This window comes from Hemitrygon akajei, chromosome 3, assembly GCF_048418815.1.
Source record: "Hemitrygon akajei chromosome 3, sHemAka1.3, whole genome shotgun sequence".
NCBI classification, from domain to species: Eukaryota; Metazoa; Chordata; class Chondrichthyes; order Myliobatiformes; family Dasyatidae; genus Hemitrygon; species Hemitrygon akajei.
Window position 1 is genome coordinate 139,890,915 of NC_133126.1, and position 15,120 is coordinate 139,906,034.

At 44.2% G+C, this 15,120-nt stretch overlaps 1 long non-coding RNA gene across 1 annotated transcript in view; it reads left to right on the top strand.

Annotated features, from left to right (window-relative positions):
• Nucleotides 1–5,649: 5,649 nt before the first annotated feature.
• The window catches only part of LOC140725457 (uncharacterized), a 40,040-nt gene continuing 30,569 nt past the window's right edge, over nt 5,650–15,120 (top strand). The window contains exon 1 of the long non-coding RNA XR_012098351.1: nt 5,650–5,757. This is a non-coding gene — a long non-coding RNA (uncharacterized lncRNA). The remainder of the gene's footprint in view (nt 5,758–15,120) is intronic.

Here is a 15,120-nt window from a genome sequence, read left to right on the forward strand (position 1 = left end):
CCTCCACATCGCCCTTACAATTGCATGATTGACCTTCTCCCTGGAGCCTCATTACCCACCAGTAGTCTGTACAAACTGTCCCATCCAGAAAGAGAAGCTATGGAGACGTACATAAATGATTCGCTCGCGGTTGGCCTCGTCCAACCCTCATCTTCCCCCATAGGCACTGGTTTCTTCTTTGTGGTGAAAAAAGATGGCTCGCTATGCCCATGTATCGACTACCATGGCCTGAACAATATTACCATAAAAAATAAGTATCCCCTGCCCCTGATCAACTCAGCAATCGAGCTCCTTCACGGAGCCACTGTGTTTTCCAAATTGGACTTGTGGAATGTCTATCATCTGGTCAAGATACGGGAAGGAGATGAATGGAAGACAGCCTTCAACACGCCCATCGGCCATTTTGAAAACCTGGTGATGCTTTTCGGCTTGACCAACGCTCCCGCGGTGTTCCAAACTCTGGTCAACGATGTCCTTAGGGACTTTATCAACAGACTTGTCTTCATTTATCTGGACGATATCCTAATTTTCTCCTGTAACTTCCAGGAGCACACCCTCCATGTCCGTCGGGTCCTTCAGAGGCTCTTGGAGAACAAACTATTTGTTAAGGCAGAGAATTGTGACTTCCATGCCTGTTCCATCAGTTTCCTAGGATACATCATTGAGAGCGGGCAGGTGAGGGCGGATCCCGAAAAGATACGGGCGGTGGCAGAGTGGCCCAAACCCACGACGCTTAAACAACTCCAGCGATTTCTGGGATTTGCAAACTTCTACCGTCGCTTCATCAGGGACTACAGTCGGGCGGCAGCACCCACCTCTCCTGCGACCCCCTTCCACCGGACTCCCAAAACGGACTCAGCCTTCTTAGAGCTTAAGAGGCATTTCACCTCCCCTCCCATCCTGGTCCAGCCTGACCCATCTTGCCAGTTACGCTCTGTCCCGGACCAAAAGCTCCATCCCTGCGCTTTCTTTTCTTATCATCTATCCCCCACTGACGTAACTACGATGTTGGGAATCGTGAGTTGTTGGCCGTCAAGCTCCCCTTGGAGAAGTAGAGGCTCTGGCTGGAGGGAGCGGAACGCCCATTCATTGTTTGGATGGACCATTAGAACCTGGCATACATTCAGACAGCTAAATGCCTTAACTCCTGCCAAGCCCGTTGGACACTGTTCTTTGGCTGCTTCAACTTCACCCTCACCTACCATCCTGGTTCCAAGAACATGAAGCCTGATGCTCTCTCTCGCCAGTAAGTCCCCAAGGAGGGCCCTTCCAATCCTGATACCATCCTTACGCCATCCTGTGTCATGGCTGCTCTCATCTGAGAGATCGAGGCCGTAGTGAGAGAGGCCCAATGAACTCAACCTGACCCAGGCGATGGCCCCCCCAATCGTCTCTTCGTGCCTGACTCTGTCTGTTCTCAGGTTCTTCAGTCGGGGCATACATCCCAGTTCATCTGCCATCCTGGAATCAGTCACACCCTATCCCTTTTGAAGCGACATTTCTGGTGGCCCTCCATTGATTCTGACACCCGCTCCTTCGTCTCCGCCTCTACTGTGTGCCCGCGGAAAAGCCTCCCAGCGACCACCTGCTGGGCTGCTTCATCCCCTACCTGTCTCCAGCCAACCTTGGTACCACATAGCTCTCGATTTCATCACTGTCTACCCCCTTCACCTGGTAACACATCAATTCTCACCATTGTGGACCGTTTTTCCAAAGCCGTGCACTTCATAGCCCTTCCCAAACTTCCTATGGCCCATGAAACTGCCAACGTCCTTGTCCAACACGTCTTCCGCCTTCATAGAATCTCCTCCGACATTGTTTCTGACTGGGGGCCCCAATTCATCTCCCAGGTCTGGAAATCCTTCCGTGCAGCCCTCAGAGCTTCAGTGATTCTGTCTTCCGGTTTCCACCCACAGACTAATGGTCAGACGGAGCGAGCCAATCAGGACCTGGGAGCAGCACTGCGCTGCATTTCCGCCGGTAACCTGTCATCCTGGAGCACACATCTCACCTGGACTGAGTATGCCCACAACACCCTGACCAGCGCCACCACCGGTATGTCCCCTTTCGAATGTTCCCTAGGCGATCAACCCCCTCTGTTTCCTGCCCACGAAGACGGCATCGCTGTGCCTTCAGTTCAGGCCCATCTCCGCCGGTGCCGCAAGGTCTGGGAGGATGCTCACTCGGCCCTGCGCCGCTGACCGCAACCGGTCTATCGCCAATCGCCACCGGATTCCAGCTCCCAACTATCAGTCTGGTCAGAAGGTTTGGCTTTCTTCAAGAGACATCCCCTTCAAAACCGAATCCAAGAATCTCACCCCTCGTTACCTTGGACCATTCGAAATTGAGTGCAGCATCAACCCCTCGGCGGTCAAACTCGAGCTACCCCGATCCATGAACATTCATCCCACGTTCCACGTCTCCCAACTGAAACCTGTGTCTGTCAGCCCTTTGTGCCCTCCTGCTGAATCCCCTCCACCTGAATCCCCTCCACCTGCCCGGGTTGTCGACGATCTTACTCTGTCCGGCAAATACTGGATGCGCGCCGCCAGGCAGGGGTCTCCAGTACCTGGTTTGATTGTGAGGGATACGGTCCTAAGGAGTGCACCTGGATTCCCCCGCTCCTTCACCTTAGACCCCTCTCTCATCCCAGACTTCCATCGCAGCAATCTGGGCAAACCTCGTGGTTCGCCTGGAGGCTCCCATTGAGGGGGGGTATTGTCATGGTCCTGGCTGTTTATTCCTCAGGTTCTCCTAATTCCCTTTTTCCGTATTCTCCCGGGCTTGCTGATTGCGGCCCACCTGATTCTCATCGAACCTGCAGCATAAATACCCCGGCTTTCCTTCCACTCATCGCCAGGTCGTTGTTTCAGCCGGTGTGGTAGTTCACATTCCCAGCTACTTAGAATTGTGTATTCTAAGTTTTGTTTCAATGTTGTTGTTTGACTGTGTCAACTCTGTCTTTCCATGTCAAGAGAAGCATTGCCTGCCGCCTGCCTTTCCGTTCATCCTCCTGTTTGCTGTTCAGCTCCAGCCACACTCACACCCTCGTCTACATTGCAACTATACCACTGTGCCAGTGTCCTGCGTTTGGGTTCACCCGTTTAGCGCAACATCTTATCCATTTGTGGTAAATACCTTCTTTACCCTCTCTTAAGCCTTCATAACCTTCCTTCATATTCACCCATAACTGAACACGATACTTCAGTTTTGACCAAAAAGAATATTATATAAAGTGTTTCATAACCCTGTATTTTAAAAGTCAGCTATAGGTGACATAAATCTTAGAAAGGATGTGCTGAAACTGGAGAGGGTTTAAAAGAGGTTCACAAAAATGATTCCAGGATTGAATGGCCTTGTTATATGAAGAGTGTTTGATGGCTCTGGACCTGTATTCACTAGAATTTAAAAGAATGATGTGTGACCTAATGGAAGCCTATCAAATGGTGAAAGTATTGATAGGGAGAAAATGGAGATGATGTTTTCCATGGTGGGAGAGTCTAAGTTCAGAGGACACAGCTTCAGAAAAGAGGGGCATTCTTTTAGAACAGAGATGAGGAGGAATTTCTTTAGCCAGAGAGTGGTGAATCTGTGGAATTCTTTACCACAGGCAGCTGTGGGGGCCTAGTTTTTATGTATATTTAAGACAGAGAGTTGATAGATTCTAGGTTGGTCAGAGCATGAAGGGATATGGAGTAGAAGGCAGGAGATTGGGGCTGAGAGGAAAATTGGATCAACATGATGAAATGGTGGAGCAGACTTGATGGGCCAGACAGCCTAATACTGTTCCTATATCTTATGGTCTTTTGGTCTAAATCAATTAAGTTTTAATTGTGATGCTCTTTTCTCACATATCAAATATTTATATTTTATAGACTGGACAAGCAATATTTACATAGAAAGTTCTTTGGACACATTTATTAAACTATTGATTTTTATTGAACCCAACAAAAAATAGAAACAGAATCTTTAAGTTCATCATCATTGTGCTTTAGTTGGTAAACATATACAGTGCCTATAAGTATTCACCTGCCTTGGAAGTTTTCATGCTTTACTGTTTTACAACATTGAATCAGAATGCATTTAATTTGGCATTTTTGATGCTGATCAACAGAAAAAGACTCTCTTGTGTCTAAGTAAAAACTGATCCCTACAAAGCGATCTAAACTAATTACAAATATAAAATTCAAAATAATTGACTACATAAGTATTCTCCCCCTTCAAGTCAATATTTGGTAAATGCACCGTTGGCAGCTATTACAGCCTTGAGTCTGTGTGGATAGGTCTCTATCGGCTTTGCACATCTGGACATTGCAATTTTTCCCCATTCTTGTTTACAAAACTGCTCAAGCTCTGTTAGATTGCATGGGGATCATGAGTGAACAGTCCTTTTCAAGTCCAGCCACAAATTCTCAATTGGATTGAGGTCTGGACTCTGACTTGGCCTCTCCAGGACATTAACTTTGTTGTTTTTAAGCCATTCCTGTGTAGCTTTGGATTTATGCCTGGGGTCATTGTCTTGCTGGAAAATAAAACTTCTCCAAAGTTGCAGTTCTTTGCATCAGGTTTTCCTTTAGGATTTCCCTGTACTTTGCTGCATTCATTTTACCCTCTACCTTCACAAGCCTTCCAGGGTCTGCTGCAGTGAAGCATCTCCACGGTATGATGCAGCCACCACCATGCCTCATGGTAGGGATGGTGTGTTCTTGATGATGTGCAATGTCTGGCTTATGTCAAACACAGCGTTTAGTCTGATGGCTGAAATGCTCAATTTTGTTTTCATTAGACCATAGATAGAACCTTCTTCCAGCTGATTCCAGAGTCTCCCACATGCCTTCAGCCAAACTCTAGCTGAGATTTCATATGAGATTTTTCCAACCATGGCTTTCTGTTTGCCACTCTCCCATAAAGCTGTGACTGGTGAAGCACCCGGGCAACAGTTGTTGTATGCACAATCTCTTCCATCTCAGCCACTGAAGCTTGTAACTCCTCCAGAGTTGTCATGAGTCTCTTGGTGGCCTCCCTCACTAGTCCCCTTCTTGCACAGAGGATGGCCTGCTGCAGGCAGATTTACAGCTGTGCCATATTATTTCCATTTCTTGATGATTGACTTAACTGTACTCCAAGGGACATTCAGTGACTTGGAGATTTTCTCGTATCCATCTCTGACTCACCAGCAGTTGGAGCTTCCAGATACAGGTGGATTTTTACTACAATCAATTGAAACACCCTGACTGCATACAGGTTTACAAAAACAGATCTCCATTTAACTAATCATGTGACTTCTAAATCCAATTTACTACACCAGCAATGATTTGATGTTTCATATTAAATGGGGGGGGGGAGGGTTGAATATTTATGCAATCGTTTATTTTGTGTTTTATATTTGTAATTAATTTAGATCACTGTGTAGAGATCTATTTTCACTTTGACGCAAAAGAATCTTTTCCGGTTGTTCAGTGTCAAAAAAGCCAAATTAGATCCACAGTGATTCATTCTTGTAAAACAATAAAACATGAAAACTTCCAGAGTGAGGGGGGTGGGGGTGAATACCTTTTATAAGCACAGTATAAGTAGTAGAGACAGGGCACATTCCAATAAAGTTAATAAATCAGCAAACACATCACAAGTTTAGCTTTAGTTTTACAGATAAGAGTCAGACACTGTCTGATGCAGGCCTTTCATCAGGACTGGACTGGCATAAGTAGGTGGCCCTGGAGGAAGGAGTACAAGCTGGCAGGTTGTACGTGAGACCAGGTGATGTGGTAGTTGGGTGTGTGGTGAGGGGAGATGAAGTAAGAAGCTGGGAGGTGATAGGTGGAAGAGGTAAAGAGCTGAAGAAGAAGGAATCTATCTAGATCCTTGCTACTGCTATGTGAGACCTACCAAAGCTTAACTGCCTAGATGCCACTGTGAATGAGTAATTGTTTCTAAAAAAAAACAGAAAGAAAAGCAATCTGGTTGCTTGAGGTGGTGATATAAGCCCAATTAACTCCACTTCTGATTTTTACCCTAGGCATATTAATCTCAGGAGCATTAGAACTCAGTTTTTGAATTAAAAACAAAAGTTAGTAAACTAATATTGCTCAAAGATTAACTGATTAGGCTGAGGAATCACATGGTTGGTAACAAACAATTTAATAGACACGAGAAGAGTTAACTGAACTGTGGAAAAGGAGATGGCAGAAGTGATGGGATAGGATGTGATAATGTTAAGGTGATTGCTATTGATTGAAAACTGAAGGTGAATGGATAGATAATAAATTGCTCAGGCATATAAGAGGGACACAAGGGAATTGTAATCTGCTGATCATAAAGAATTTCAATGTCCTCGAACTAATGCAGGTCAGAGAGAGTGGTGAGGGAGGGATGCAAGTGCATCCGTTAACCTTTAGAAACAGTGTTAAGGAAGACCTCCCAGTGGGTATTTGTAACTGCTCCATGTGAATAAGTTCCAGAATAAATATACTTGTGTAAATAGAAATATAAATTTACTCTTCAAAGAATATCAAGCAGCAGGGTTACCATTCAGCTCTTCCAGGTAGTTATAATGTTCAAAGAGATCATGTTAAAGCTCTATCATCACTCTACCTATCTGACACAACTCCATCATCTTTGATATCTTTGACTAGCAAAAATCTAAAAACTCACTGTTAATTGAGCCATCTTCTAGCAGAAAGGATGGATATGCTTCAGGTTAACAATCAACACGCTGCCTTTGAAGCAGATGCTTCAGATCTCTTGTATGGGTGAAAATTACCTAATAGACTGCGTAATTTCAGCGATAAAACATTTCCACTTAATGAGCAGTACAAATTTATACAACAGCCAGATACGTTAGCAGATCAATAGCCACAATTCTTACTTTCTAATGATGTAGTAAATTGTTTTCTGAAATAGTCGCAGCATAAATTGTTATGATTTTATTCAGTGCTGTTCACTGTGATTATGGAAATGTTGTTTCATTGTTCATAATGTGCTAAAATGCAATTGATCAAGAAAGCTCTTAACAAAACACACACACACACACACACACACACACACACACACACACACACACACACACACACACACACACACACACACACACACACACACACACACACACACACACACACACACACACACACACACACACACACACACACACACACACACACACAATACTGGAGGAACTCAGCAGGCCAGGCAGCATGTATGGAAAAAAATACAAATGACGTTTCGGACTGAGAACCTTCAGTAGCGCCTTTGTTTAACAGCCAAATATCTTAGAGGAATTTCAAAGCTAGCACTTTGCCTCTGTATTTGCATTAGGGATAAATTACATTGTGTGACGAGCTACTTCAGCTATTTTAGATTTGCGACAAAGCTTTTGGAATATATGGAAGGTGCAATGTTGTGCCAATCTTCTAATCTATTCTAAGACCAATCTAACTCTTCTTTCTCACATAGTCCTCCATTTTCGTTCATTCATGGGCCTATCTAGGATTTTCTTAATGTCCCTTACATATCTGCCTCTACCACCACCCCTGGAGGTGTGTTGCATGCATCTTCATTACTTTCTGTAAAATAACCTGTCTTTGAGATTTCCCCTATACATTCCTCCAATCACCTTAAAATTATGCCCCTTGTATGAGACATTTCTAACCCAGGAATAAGACACGGACTGTCCTCTCCATCTATGACTCTCATCTTGTACAACTCTTGTCGAGTTACATCTCATCCTCTTTCACTCCAAAAGGAGTAACCCTAGCTCGCTCAACATATCCTCATAAGACATGGTCTCTATTACAAGCAGCATACTGGTAAGTGTCCTCTCTAAAGCTTCCACATCCTTCCTATAATGCTGTGACCAGAACTGAACATAATAGTGCAACTGATTCTGGTCAACATGGTGCCATCGAACAATGATTCCTCAGGCAATATCTTCCAGATAGTCAATCATTTCTGTTTTTCATGTCTTCTACTTATTCTTTTTACCTTAATTTTGTCTCTGAAGCTGTTTAAGCCTGTGGCTTACAGTCTGTAGTTCGATTGAGTGAGCTAGCACTCTGCTGTCCTTGAGAGAAATGCAAGCATAAATTGGACCATAAGACATAGGAGCAGAATTAGGCTATTCAGCTCTTCGAGTCTGATTCGCTATTCCATCATGGTTGATCCTGGATCCCATTCAACCCCATACACCTGCCTTCTTGCCATATCCTTTGAAGCCCTGACTGATCAGGAAATGATCAACTTCTGCCTTCAATATACCCACGGACTTGGCCTCCACCATAATCTGTGGCAGAGCATTCCACAGATTCACTACTCTCTGGCTACAAAAAATTCATCCTTAACTCTCTTCTAAAGGACTGCCCCTCAGTTTTGAGACTGTGCCCTCTGGTTCTGGATATCCCCACATAGGAATCATTCTCTCCACATCCACCCAATCTAGTCCTTTCAACATTTGTTAAGTTTCAATGAGATCCCCCCTACATTCTTCTAAACTCCAGAGAGTACAGGCCCAAAGCCGCCAAATATTTCTCATATGTTAACCCCTTCATTCCCAGAATCATCCCTGTGAGCCTCCTCTGTAATGACAACACATCTTTTCTGAGATATGGGGCCCAAAACTGTTGACAATACTCCAAGTGCGCCCTGACTAGTGTCTTATAAAGTCACTGATTTTCTCTTTGCTTTTATATTTGGTTCTCCTTGAAATAAATGCCAACATTGCATTTGCCTTCTTTACCACAGACTCAACCTGTAAATTAACCTTCTTGGAGACTTGTACGAAGACTCCTAAGTCCCTCCGCACCTCTGATGTTTGAATTTTTTGCACCATTTAGGTAATAGTCCACACTGCTGTTCCTTTTACCAAAACGTAGTATCATACATTTCCCAACACTGTATTCCATCTGCCACCTTTTTGCCCAATTGGAGTTACCATAAAGAGAAGCTCAGAGACAAGACCAGGGACCATAACCAACTACATCTCTCACCGACTAAAGCATCGAGGAAGATTGAGACATTGAGGCAAATACAGAGGAAAGCGAGCGGTTCTCAGACTGCTGGTTTGAGTTGCTGCCCTCGGAGGAGCCATTGGTTTGAGCCGCTTCCATCAGAGGGGCTGCTGGTTTTAGTCACTGTCCTTGGAGGGGCCGCTGGGTCCTGGTATCCTAGGAGATGTTATCAAAATCTGAGATTTATGGTTTGGGCTGTAGCTCATATTGGCTTCTTTCAATTCTATGCTTTTTCTTTCGTGTTCTTGGCCATTCTTTCTTGATGCCGATTGGTGGGCTGGGGTTTTGGAGTTTGATATTTTTGTTGCTGTTTCTCTATGTTGGTGATCTGTTATTTTGTTTAAGTTTGTGTTGGAGTTTGCACATTTCTGTTTCTTTTGCTTCTCATGTGATGGAGGGAGAATTCATATCTTTCGTTCAACTCTTTCTATAGTTTTCTGTATTTTATGGCTATCTGGAGAAGATAAATCTCAGAGTTGCATATGCATATATATTCTTTGATAATAAAATGAACCTTTAAACCTTTGAAGTGTGGTCTAATGAGAATTTTATAGACTTCAACAGTATCTCTTAGCTCTTGATCTCAATCCCTTGATTAATGAAGACCACATTCCATACTCATTGTTAACCACACTATTAACCATGTGGCATCTTTGAGAGATCTATAGACAAGGACCCAAAATCCACAATACTGCTAAGAATCCTGCCATTAACCTGTGGTTTTCCTTAATCCTACTCACCAAGATCTTCTCATGTCCCGATCTGATTCATTAAGTCCCTTCCTGGATACCTTGTAACTCAAGACCCTGGTTTGATCTTTGCTTCCTGAACCTTAAGTGTGCTTCCTCCTGAATAGATATTCTTCTTTTCTTGTCAACCATCGTTCCTTCACCCTGCCATCTATTCCCTGCTTCAATGGGACAAACTTAGCCAGAAACTCTCGCAAGTGCTCCTGAAGCAACCTCCACATTTCCATTGTACATTTCCCTGAGCAGATCAATTCCCTATTTATGCTCCCTAGTTCCTCCCACAAATAAATGCTTTTCCATCGCATTGGCTCCTATCTCTGTTCAAGGCTACAGTAAAGGTCAGGGAGTTGTCGTCACTCTATCCGAAATGCTCATCCACTGAGATCTGTCACCTGACTAGGTTCATGACCTGGTACCAAATGCAGTATGGCCTTTCCTCTAGTTGGACATATTGTTTCACGATTCCTTCATGGAGACACCTAACAAATTCTGCCCCATCTAAACCATTTTGCACTAAGGAGGTGCCAATCAATATGAGAAAAGATGAAGTTACCCAGGCCAGCAACTGTGTTATTTGGAACGCAGCAGGCTTTTTTAATATACAGTATTTCTGTTTTTGCACATTTTTAATAATCTATTTAATATACGTAATTGATTTACTTGTTTATTTATCATGTTTTATTTTATTTATTATTTTTTTCTCCCTCTGCTAGATTATGTATTGCATTGAACTGCTGCTGCTAAGTTAACAAATTTCACGTCACATGCCGGTGATAATAAACCTGATTCTGATTCTAATTCTAATTCTGATTCTGATGTATCATATCTTCTGGCTGCTCACCTTCCACTTAAGAATGTTGTGGACCTAATCTGAGAAGCCCATGAACCTGGCACTTGGGAATGATCAATTAAGAAAGCACCGATAAGTGGTGAGATGCTTTGTGTAAAGCTCCGAAGAATATCATTAAATATTCACAGTCCACAGTCAGCGCCATAAACAACTTTTATTTTAAGATCTTTAAAAAATCTATTGATTCTCAAAATCAGTGGATCCCGGGTGGCAGACTTAGGTCATGAATGTAGTTCCCCTTTAAGAAAACAGAAGTGTGGAAGGTAGGCTGGTCTGCAATAATGATTGAAAGGCCTTAGTGCTCTACTCACGACTATACTGCTGGCAAATGTACAGGCTCTGGATAATAAAATTGAAGACCTCAGGGCAAGATTACAGTATCAGAGGGATATCAGGAGCTGCTGTGAACTTTGCTTCATGAAAACATGGTTAACCCCTGCCATTTTGGACGCATTACTGCAGTCCAAAGTCTTTACCATCCACTGAACAGACAGCACAGCTGGCTTTTCTAAAGGTAGAGGAGATTGAGTCTGTTTCATGGTTATATCATCGCAGTGCACAGACATGGTGGTTCTGTTTGAATCCTTTCACCCAACCTGAAATACGTTTGACTGCTGTTCATAGACTTCAGTTCAGCATTCAACACAATCATCCCTCAGAAACTGATTGGAAAGCTGAGCCTACTGGACCTGAACACCTCCCTCTGCAACTGGATCCTAGACTTCCTGACTGGGAGACCTCAGTCAGTCCGGATTGGAGGCAGCATCTCCAACACCATCACACTGAGCACGGGGACTCCCCAGGGCTGTGTGCTCAGTCCACTGCTGTTCACTCTGCTGACTCATGACTGTGCTGCAACACACAGCTCGAACCATATCATCAAGTTCGCCGATGACACAACCGTGGTGTGTCTCATCAGCAAGAACGATGAGTCAGCTTACAAAGAGGAGGTGCAGTAGCTAACGGACTGGTGCAGGGCCAACAACCTGTCTCTGAATGTGAACAAAACAAAAGAGATGGTTGTTGATATCAGGAGGGCACAGAGCAACCACGCCCCGCTGAACATCGACGGCTCCTCGGTAGAGAGTGTTAAGAGCACCAAATTTCTTGGTGTTCACCTGGCAGAGAATCTCACCTGGTCCCTCAACACCAGCTCCATAGCAAAGAAAGACCAACAACGTCTCTAATTTCTGCGAAGGCTGAGGAAGGTCCATCTCCCAACCCCCATCTTTACCACATTCTACAGGGGTTGTATTGAGAGTATCCTGAGCAGCTGCATCACTGCCTGGTTTGGAAATTGCACCATCTCGGATCGCAAGACCCTGCAGCGGATAGTGAGGTCAGCTGAGAAGATCATCGGGGTCTCTCTTCCTGCCATTACGGACATTTACACTACTTGCTGCATCCGCAAAGGACCCCACACACCCCTCATACAAACTCTTCTCCCTCCTGCCGTCTGGGAAAAGGCACCGAAGCATTCGGGCTCTCACAACCAGACTATGTTACAGTTTCTTCCCCCAAGCTATCAGACTCCTCAGTACCCAGAGCCTGGACTGACACCTTACTGCCCTATTGTCTTGTTTATTATTTATTGGAATGCCTGCACTGTTTTGTGCACTTTATGCAGTCCTGGGTAGGTCTGTAGTCTAGTGTAGTTTATTCTCTGTGTTGTTTTTTACGTAGTTCAGTCTAGTTTTTGTACTGTGTCATGTAACACCACGGTCCTGAAAAAACATTGTCTCATTTTTACTATGTACTGTACCAGCAGTTATGGTCGAAATGGCAATAAAAGTGACTTGACTTGAAACAACTATCAATTAAAAGTTGTCCATTTTATTTGCCGAGGGAAATTTCTGCTGTCATCCTGGTAGAGGTGTACATGACACCTCTGGCCAATGTTAGGCAGGCACTGGAGGAGTTGAGCATTGTAATCAGCAGTCACAAAACAGCACATCCTGATGCCTTCCCAATCATTGTGGGGATTTCAAACAGGCCATTTAGATGAAGTTTCTGAACAACCATCATCAATGTATCACTGGTGGAACCAGAGGCGCCAACACACTTGACCACCATTATAGCACCATGAAGAACATTCACTGAGCCACTCCATGCCCACACTTTGGAAAGTCCAATCAACTGGCAGAAACTAGAGATCGCAGCACTAGTGCTGAGGACCAAGAAGGTATTATCAAGGGAGGTGGAGGAGCACTTATAGGACTGCTCTAAATCAGTGGACTGGACAATATTCTGGAACTCATCTTCAAATCTGAATGAATATGCAGCAGCTGTCATTGACTTCATCAAAACTTGTGTGGATGAGTGTGTGCCTTCAAGAACATACCAGACATGTCCAAACCAGAAGCCATGCATGAGCCAGGAGATTTGTCATCTTCTTAGAGCTAGATCTGTGGCATTCAAGACCAGTGATTCAAAACTACACAAGAAGTCTAGGTCCAACCTATGGAAAACTATTTTAACAGCAAAAAAGCAGTTCTGATTGAAGATAGAGATGGAATCGGATGCACGTCAGCTTTGGCGGGGTTTGAAGGCCATTACTTCTTACAAAGCGAAATGTAACATAGAAACATAGAAAATAGGTGCAGGAGTAGGCCATTCGGCCCTTCGAGCCTGCACCGCCATTCAGTATGATCATGTCTGATCATCCAACTCAGAACCCTGTACCTGCTTTCTCTCCATACCCCCTGATCCCTTTAGCCACAAGGGCCATATCTAATTTCCTCTTAAGTATAGCCAATAAACTGGCCTCAACTGTTTCCTGTGGCAGAGAATTCCACAGATTCACCACTCTCTGTGTGAAGAAGTTTTTCTTCATCTCAGTCCTAAAAGGCTTCCCCTTTATCCTTAAACTGTGACCCCTCGTTCTGGACTTCCCCAACATCGGAAACAATCTTCCTGCATCTAGCCTGTCCAATCCCTTTAGAATTTTATACGTTTCAATAAGATCCCCCCTCAATCTTCTAAATTCCAGTGAGTATAAGCCTAGTCGATCCAGTCTTTCTTCATATGAATGTTCTGCCATCCCAGGAATCAATCTGGTGAACCTTCTCTGTACTCCCTCTATGGCAAGAATGTCTTTCCTCAGATTAGGGGACCAAAACTGCACACAATATTCTAGGTGCGGTCTCACCAAGGCCTTGTACAACTGCAGTAGAACCTCCCTGCTCCTGTACTCAAATCCTTTTGCTATGAATGCCAACATACCATTTGCCTTTTTCACCGCCTGCTGCACCTGCATGCCCACCTTCAATGACTGGTGTACAATGACACCCAGGTCTCGTTGCATCTCCCCTTTTCCTAATCGGCCACTGTTCAGATAATAATCTGTTTTCCTGTTCTTGCAGCCAAAGTGGATAACCTCACATTTATCCACATTAAATTGCATCTGCCATGAATTTTCCCACTCACCTAACCTATCCAAGTCACCCTGCATCCTCTTAGCATCCTCCTCACAGCTAACACCGCCGCCCAGCTTCGTGTCATCCGCAAACTTGGAGATGCTGCATTTAATTCCCTCGTCTAAATCATTAATATATATTGTAAACAACTGGGGTCCCAGCACTGAGCCTTGCGGTACCCCACTAGTCACTGTTACGCCTGTGCCCCCTCCTTTTTGAGAATTGCCAGATCGCTATTAATTCAGGTCAGGAGACCCAGGAAATGACAGAGAGACGTTTGGAATGTTTGGCCCCTCGGCGATACAAAGCTACGGGAAACGGCCATTGTCTCTTGGAAACGGAATTGTGTATTGAATACTGTGCTCCGTGGAAGCCCTTGGGTAACGTGGGCTGGTTGGGGGGATGGCATCATTCCCCCCTGATTGACATCTGAGACCCCGTGAGTGGGGATAAAAGAGGGTCTGTGGGATCAGCCCCTCAGACGCACCAGAAGAAACGCTAGAAATCCTGTAACAGCGTAATAGCAAAAGCCGGTGGAAAGCCACGTGCGTCCTTTTCCATTTGCCTCGGAATTGGTGGGCCTTGTCACAGAAGAACGGCTTCAGCTAACAACAAAGGAGAAATCAGCCCCCAACGACTCTCGAAGGATTGACATCATAAAAGGAATGGGCAAGTTTTAATCTGTCTCTCTCTCTCCAACAAAAAGCTGCAGCTTGAATGAACTACAGTGACTTTTATATTTCCATCGGGCAATACATTATCCCCTAGACAACGATAGAGTTATTTCTTATTGATTATTATTATACCCACGCTTTTAGATTTAGTATTGATGACGTATATTATCTGTATGGTTGCATTGATATTATTTTTGTGTATTTTTATCAATAAATACTGTTAAAAATAGTACCATCAGACTTCAACGGACCTGTCTATCTTTGCTGGTAAGTGACCCAGTTACGGGGTACGTAACATCACTGCCTGCCATTCTGAAAAGGTCCCGTTTACTCCCACTCTTTGCTTCCTGTCTGCCAACCAATTCTCTATCCACATCAATACCATACCCCCAATACCGTGTGCTTTAAGTTTGCACACTAATCTCCTGG